The sequence below is a fragment of the Limulus polyphemus genome, unplaced genomic scaffold, assembly GCF_000517525.1.
Source record: "Limulus polyphemus unplaced genomic scaffold, Limulus_polyphemus-2.1.2 Scaffold244, whole genome shotgun sequence".
NCBI lineage: Eukaryota > Metazoa > Arthropoda > Merostomata > Xiphosura > Limulidae > Limulus > Limulus polyphemus.
Window position 1 is genome coordinate 547,968 of NW_013665854.1, and position 7,614 is coordinate 555,581.

The following is a 7,614-nucleotide window of genomic DNA, read 5'->3' on the forward strand; positions in this document are numbered from 1 at the left end:
TATATATATATATATATATATATATATATGTGTGTGTGTGTGTTGTTTTTAATGTTTGTATGTATGTGTATATATATATATACATATACATGATCTTAGAAAAACACGTAAGTTCAAGAAGTCTTGATAGAAATGAATAAAAACCCTATAACCCGAGCGCTTTCGAAAGGTGGATCTTTCTTCTTCTGGGGCAAACTGAATATATATATACACATACATACATTAAAAGCATATAACTCAAGATTTCTGCGATAACGATTTTTCTTTGGTTGTTAAAAGTCGTTCGAGATCAAAAAATATTTTCAGAACACAGATATCATATTCGATGTCTTAAGCCATACGAAAAAAAAAGAGCTCATGCAGTAGCATACTAAAGATTATTTCGAATCCATTTTTCAGACTGTTATCCAAGATGCAGCAGACACCTTGAATCTGAAAACGTACATAGCCCTCATTAAACCATTAAATCTAAAATAAATTGTTTAATATTAACCGCACGAAGATGGAACACGATCATTGGTTTGATTTGTATTAATTAGTTTTTGTAAGCTTACTGGCGTCCTGTTATCCAATGCCAAGCAGACAGTAATTAAAATAACTTTTATCAAGTACGCTAACAATATTTCATAAAGTTGTTTTAATAATGTCTGACAATTTTATTGGTTATTCAAATCAGTAGCAAGCCTTTTCTTAGAGAAACTAATAAAAATCATAATAAAAAACAACGCTCTTAGGCCAAGTGAAGTTAATTAGTTCGTTCTTAGACTATGTGAGTGATTTTGTAACCTCCAGGTGCAAGATTTGTTTTTCTTTTTTCTCCAATTAGTGACGAGAATATTATTGTTTTAAAAATATCGATCGACACTTCATTAAGATTAATCAAATATTTACTCATGTCTAATTGTCCGTGAATGAACATTATTTTCTCACGAGTCCTTGTTACACTCGCCTACTAACTTGTCAAGTAAAAAATAAAACAACGTGGCCACCTAGTGGCGTTTAAAATTGTCCGTGAATGAGTATTATTTTCTCACGAGTCCTTGTTACAATCGGCTAGTAACTTGTCAAGTAAAAGATTAAAACAACGTGGCCACCTAGTGGTTTTTAAAATTGTCCATGAATGAGCATTATTTTCTCACGAGTCCTTGTTACACTCGCCTAGTAACTTGTCAAGTAAAATATTAAAACAACGTGGCCACCTAGTGGTTTTTAAAATTGTCCGTGAATGAGCATTATTTTCTCAGGAGTTCTTGGTACAATTGGCTAGTAACTTGTCAAGTAAAAGAATAAAACAGCGTGGCCACCTGGTGGTTTTTAAAATCTTCCGCCTCAGAGTACCATTTTTTTTACTACCTTAGGCTATTCTTAATGAAATATTACTTCTTGTATACATGATATCACTTTACAGCTATAACCGTCCACAAATAAAACACTAGATTAAACTAAGCAGGGTGTTTCGTTCGTGGCATTAGATTAATTGTTTATTTCATGCGTAAACGTGACAGACTTACATAAACAGTATATTTAAACATGCCTATTAACTAATCAGAAGTCTTTGCTGAAGCTAATTCGTCAGTCATGTTGATATCTATTTTTTATATGCAATCAAGTAAATATTATGGTTTTTCCTGTTATTAGTATTTTTAACTATCGTTATGCAACAGTTTTAAAAAATCAAATGTTTCGATACCCGTAGTTGGCAGAGCACAGATAGACTATTGTGTAGTTTTGGGCTTAATTCATACAAAACAAAATATATTGGTCTAATGGTTAGAGTGTCGGGCTTTGTATCGAAAGGTCCACGGTATAAATCTATCATATAACATTGAACATCCTCCGCATATCAGGTGGGCAAAGTATAAAAGTAACAGTCGACCCCGTTACTGGATTAAGTTTATTGTTTATTGTTTATTTGTAATTAAGCACAAAGCTACACAATGGGCTATCTGTGCTCTGCCCACCACTGGTATCGAAACCCGGATTCTAGCGTTGTAAGTCCGCAGACATACCGCTGTGCCACTGGGGGGCTCTGGATTAAGAGTATCTGTGTAGGCAACGATCTGGGGGTTTTGTCCATCTCTTGCATAAGGTGCTTTGCAGGTTGAAAACACTAAATAGTAAAAGTTTTGCTTGTGTTTATTCTTATCGACATTAGTCCATCTCTTGCATAAGGTGCTTTGCAGGTTGAAAACACTAAATAGTAAAAGTTTTGCTTGTGTTTATTCTTATCGACAAAATCATACTTCTTTAAAAATATTTCTAAAGTAGAAAACATAAGTAAATAAAAAACGTCTATGAATTAACAAAATATCTAACAGAAACATTTATAAGCTACTGAGGTTAATAGCGGTTTACAAGAACGATGTAGCAGGTCTCTTGATGTCAATCGTGGCTCACCCTGATGGTTATAATTACACGTTATTATTTAATACCACAATTTATATTATAACAAGGTTATGTGAAGGACGGCGAGGGCAACCTAACACACACACGTCTGAACAAACACCAAAATTCCTCCTGTACATGAAAATCAGCTCCTAAAACCACGTTTAAGCAGTCCAAAGACACGAAAGTCTAATGGAGCTTCATGGGGAGCCTTGACAAGTATGTGGTCAAATAAGATTGCTGTGATTTTAGTTTTCTCAAACATCCTTCACACGAAACCAGCCATTTATTTCGAAATGTGTCTAAAAACTTGTAACCTTTGGCTTATGAACTTTCGCCACCTCATGATGTACCTTGCTTATTAATTCGCTAACGCTACCATGAGATATACCAATCTTCATCACGTGAAACTTTTAAGTCGGAAAATTCTCTTTCAAATCATAGCTTTTATTTTGCGGTCGGGTGTGTTAATTCAGATAGGCTTGTGGATTTGGTTTCAGAACCATCTACTGGTTTAAACGCTCTGCTATTAGAGTTTTCGGCTTACTGAGAACATTAAATTAGCTTGTCTTCGTAATGTTGTATCCTTTGTGTTAGATTATTGAATTATGAAACCATCGGGAGTTTGCCACAAACATATAGGTGAGAAACATCTTGCCTATGGCGCCGTGTCCCGTATATCAGGCGAAATGCCAATTCACTAGCCTATCAAACCATTCATATCAAATGCAATTAACCTCCTGTATAACAGGAATAGAGTTTATCAGTTGTGTTGATCTTTGCTAACAAATTCAACGAATCTCAAATTAATTAATTACTCTAAATATAACACACAAAAGCAAAAAACACGAAATAAGAACTTAAACATTACCTAAATATACCCTAGATGTGGACATTTACATTCCTTGTTTAACATGTGATGCTAAAATGAAAAATTATTTTTTTATCACTACTAAAATAAACTGCCTGTAATATCTGTCCTGCTCTATGGTTAGGCGTTCTTGTTCAGTTTTCAAATGCTACAATCAGTCTTCTGTAATAAGCTTGTTATTACGGTTGAGAATTCTTGCTCAGTTTCTAGTGTTATATTCAGTTTCCTGTAATAAACTTGTTACTGTGGACGATAATTTTTGCTCAGTTTTCAAATGTTACAATCAATTCCCTATAATAAACTTGAGCTGAATAAAAATAAAGTAAGAATTTTATAGTAACATTATTTTGAGGGGCCAGAAACGGCCTAGTGATTAGTTTGGTGGATTAGGAATCTGAGGATTCGTGGGTAGCATCCGTTGCCATGACAATAAGTTCTGTTCTTTTATCTACACCTGCTGAAGAAGAAAATGGGAAACCATCTAAAATATTACTCCCTACAACAGACACAGTAAATTCATAAGTCATTATATCTGCATGTCCTCGGTTTCGAGGGATTTATTTTTCTTCTAAAATGATGCACTGGATAATTGACCTAATTCACTCGAGTTCACATAATGGATTCTTGTTCTTAACTATTAGGTACCATCAGTAATAACTTATTTGTTGAATTCACAATGTTAAACAAACATAAGATCTTTATTTTTAATATATCCACCAGTTTAATTTAAAAAGCAAGAATTCAACAATCCATTCTAATTTGATTAACTGGACTCGTATGATCTGAGTAAACCTCTAGTATGGAAATGATCAAGGCAAATATATATATATATATTCTGCAATTTGTTCTAAAAGATTACCATCTGCATTATTCATATATTTTTACATGGCCATGTTTCCATTATAGTAAAGATATATTGCTTTATTATGTAAAAACAAATGTCAGAATAATTATATCCCTTTACAGTAACTGCTGAACAAGACACGTAGTTTGTTTGCTTTATTCCACTCTTAATGTCCACTGTTACGAAGGTTCAAATCATGACTGACCAACTTGCATGGACCTTACTCTCGAGTCTATTACTATTACCTTTGTTAACAGTAAGTGGTTGATAGGTTCAGTGAACGTTGAGTTATTTGTTTTTCGATCTTCGAAATAATAAATTAATAACGGTTTAAAATAGGGTCGTCAAGTTTAACACAAGAATTAACTTTGAATTATTACAAAAACTGGTTGTTTTCTGGATCAAATGGTCAAAGGATTAGTTCAGAACAGTTATACAAGTCATGGAAATATAATCAATCAGGTAGACAAAAAAGTGGTTGAGTTTTTCAGTAACGTCAGAAGGAGGAAACTTATTTCTCTCGGGGTGTTTTGTCTGCTTCATTTTATTTATTTCTTATTGACTGAGAGCTATGACGCAGATGAAATGTCAATCAAACATACTTTATATATCGTCTCTGCCTTCTAAATTAAATTACTTGTATTTGAAAATCACATCCGAAAAACTTATTAGGTATTTTGAAATTAACGAGTTTTTGTCTTAATTGTTTTATAAGAACATAGATAGGATAGATGGGTGTACAGGAAGACACATAAACTATTTATAGTGTATTACACAACGAAACGTCCTTCGGTGGATCAATCCTAAACTTACAGAGTTACACTACTAAAATTCGAGGTTCGACTTCCGGAGAGTAGAGCCCAGATAGCCCATTGTCTAGCGTTGCGCTAAAACAACAACTTCCCTAACAAAATGTTATTTTAATTATTCAATAAAATAACTACCCTTTATTAGCTAAAGTGAAGTGCAGAAAGAATTGAATCGTTTGACTTAGATTTTTTTTTCACTTGTTCTGATAATAATTCTGTCATTCAATTTCGGATCTTTTTCTCAGGACTATATACACAGATATGTTTTACGTTGTGCTCACGCCTTATATAAGTTTCTGAATAGCATATTCTCAGCTGTAGTATGTGGTATTTTAACTTACTTCGCTTTAAAGTGTTTGTTTGTTTGTGTTTTTTTAATTTCGCGCAAAGCTACACGAGGGCTAGTCGTCCCTAATTTAGCAGTGTAAGAGTAGAGGGAAGGCAGCTAGTCATCACCACCCACCGCCAACTCTTGGACTACTCTTTTACCAACGAATATTGGGATTGACCGTCACATTATAACGCCCCCACGGCTGAAAGGGCGAGCATGTTTGGTGGGACTGGGATTCAAACCCGCGACCCTTAGATTGCGAGTCGAGCGCCCTAACCACCTGGCCATGCCGGGCCAACGCTTTAAAGTGTCATTTAATCTACGTTTAAATTATTCACAGAACAGTTAACTCTGTTATTTAAGATTCATTTCTAATGTTTTCATCAAACAGTACTAAGATATAGAAATATAGAATATGTGAAGTTAATTTTATATGAATTTATTGAAAGCTAAGAAACATAAAACATCTAATGAATATTTAAGTGGACTGTTGTTGTTGTTTTTCAGTAATGTTTCGTTTAGTTTCAGCTATAACACGTTGTTTATCTAATACTTCCTCGTTTTTAAGTCGAATGAACGTTTGTTCAAATACAACTGAGTTATTTATTTAGATTATTATACCCTAACGGCAATTTTTATTACCAAAAACTGAATTTGAAACGTCATTTTACATTTGATTTTAAATAATAATTGAACTTTAGTCAGCTCATTTAGTCACTAAAACATTAGGAAATCAATCGACTCGACGTATATTGGTGTGTAATTAGAGGAATAAAACCTAAAATAGTCGTGATTGACAACTTTCTATTTTTATAAGTTTCAAAAACAGTCATCTTCAAATAAAAGTTGTAATTTCGCTATGAACACGAGCAAATATACCACAAACTTGCAATCTTTGACCTCGACCAGATTATATACATCCCATATTGTATGTTTGTAAAGGCTAGTATAGTAAGGAACTCTCGCAATGTTATCATGTCTCGCGAGAAAAATACGCGGCACTGACATTTAAAACTACTCTTTTATGGTTTATCCTCAAAATGACAATTTGCGAAGCCTAATTGGAATATAGAATATGTCAAGTGGGCGAACCAGAAAGTTCACGATTGTGGGTGTTTTCTAATTTATTGAACAGGAGTGGGGATAGGATGATTCTTAAATTATAACGATGTGTAGGCTATTCATTAACTCAGTCAACCACAGTCAGCTATTACAACAACAACAAGAAAGCCCACATAAGCGACCTCGGAATACAACAAGCCCAAAAAAATGCAATCTTAAAAAATTAAAGCGACTTTTATGAAAATAAACCCAATTCCGCTTATTAAAGGTGGACTTGGCAACATTGAACTCTTCCTTTGATACAAGTATCATCGACAAGAACACAAGACGTAAAGAATCGCTTTTTTCCCCCCTTGAAATAAAAATAACTTTGAAGCCTTAGGTTTCTGCTAACTCGCATCGTCATTAATTGAATCTCAAAAATTTTATTTAAAATTTTGTTTAAAAAAGTCACCTTGGATTCTTTAAAAATTCACCAAAAATTTTAATGTAACTACCATAGGGAAAATTTAATATCATATTATTTCACTAATACTGTTAAAAACTTAGTTAAAAGTACTGTAATTTTAAACATGAGTACGTTTAGAAAAAATAGTACTCTCATTTATTAGGAAAATTTATTATTAATTAAATCATTTTTATCTCAGTATCAAATATACTTCTAAAAGCTACATTTTGTACATTCTATCGTAACTAAATAATTTTTGAAACGTTTTGTCCGGCTGTTAGTACATAATTTGTACAGTCTCAGTTGCTTAGCGGTAAGTCTAAGGGCTTATAACGCTAAAAATCGAGTTTTGATACCTGTGGTTGGCACAGCACAGATAGCCCATTATGTAGCTTTGTGCTTAATTACAAAAACAATGTAATTTATTCAAGTGTCTCCGTCCTCCGGTGGTACAGCGGTACGTCTTCGGATTTACAATGTCCCCCGGTGGGACAGTGGTACGTCTTCGGATTTACAATGTCCCCCGGTGGGACAGTGGTACGTCTTCGGATTTACAATGCTAAAATCAGGAGTTCGATATCTCTCGGTGGACACAACAGATAGACCGATATGACTTTGCTATAAGAAAACACACACACGGGTGTCTCCATCTAGAACCGGGTATAATGCAATGGGTAAATCTGTGTTGACCCGGCATGACCAGGTGATTAGGGAGCTCGACTCGCAATCTGCGGGTCGCGGGTTCGAATCTCCGTCCCACCAAACACAATCACCCCTTTTAGCCGTGGGGGCGTTATAATGTGACGGTCAATCCCACTATTCGTTGGTAAAAGAGTAGCTCAAGAGTTGGCGGTGGGTGGTGAT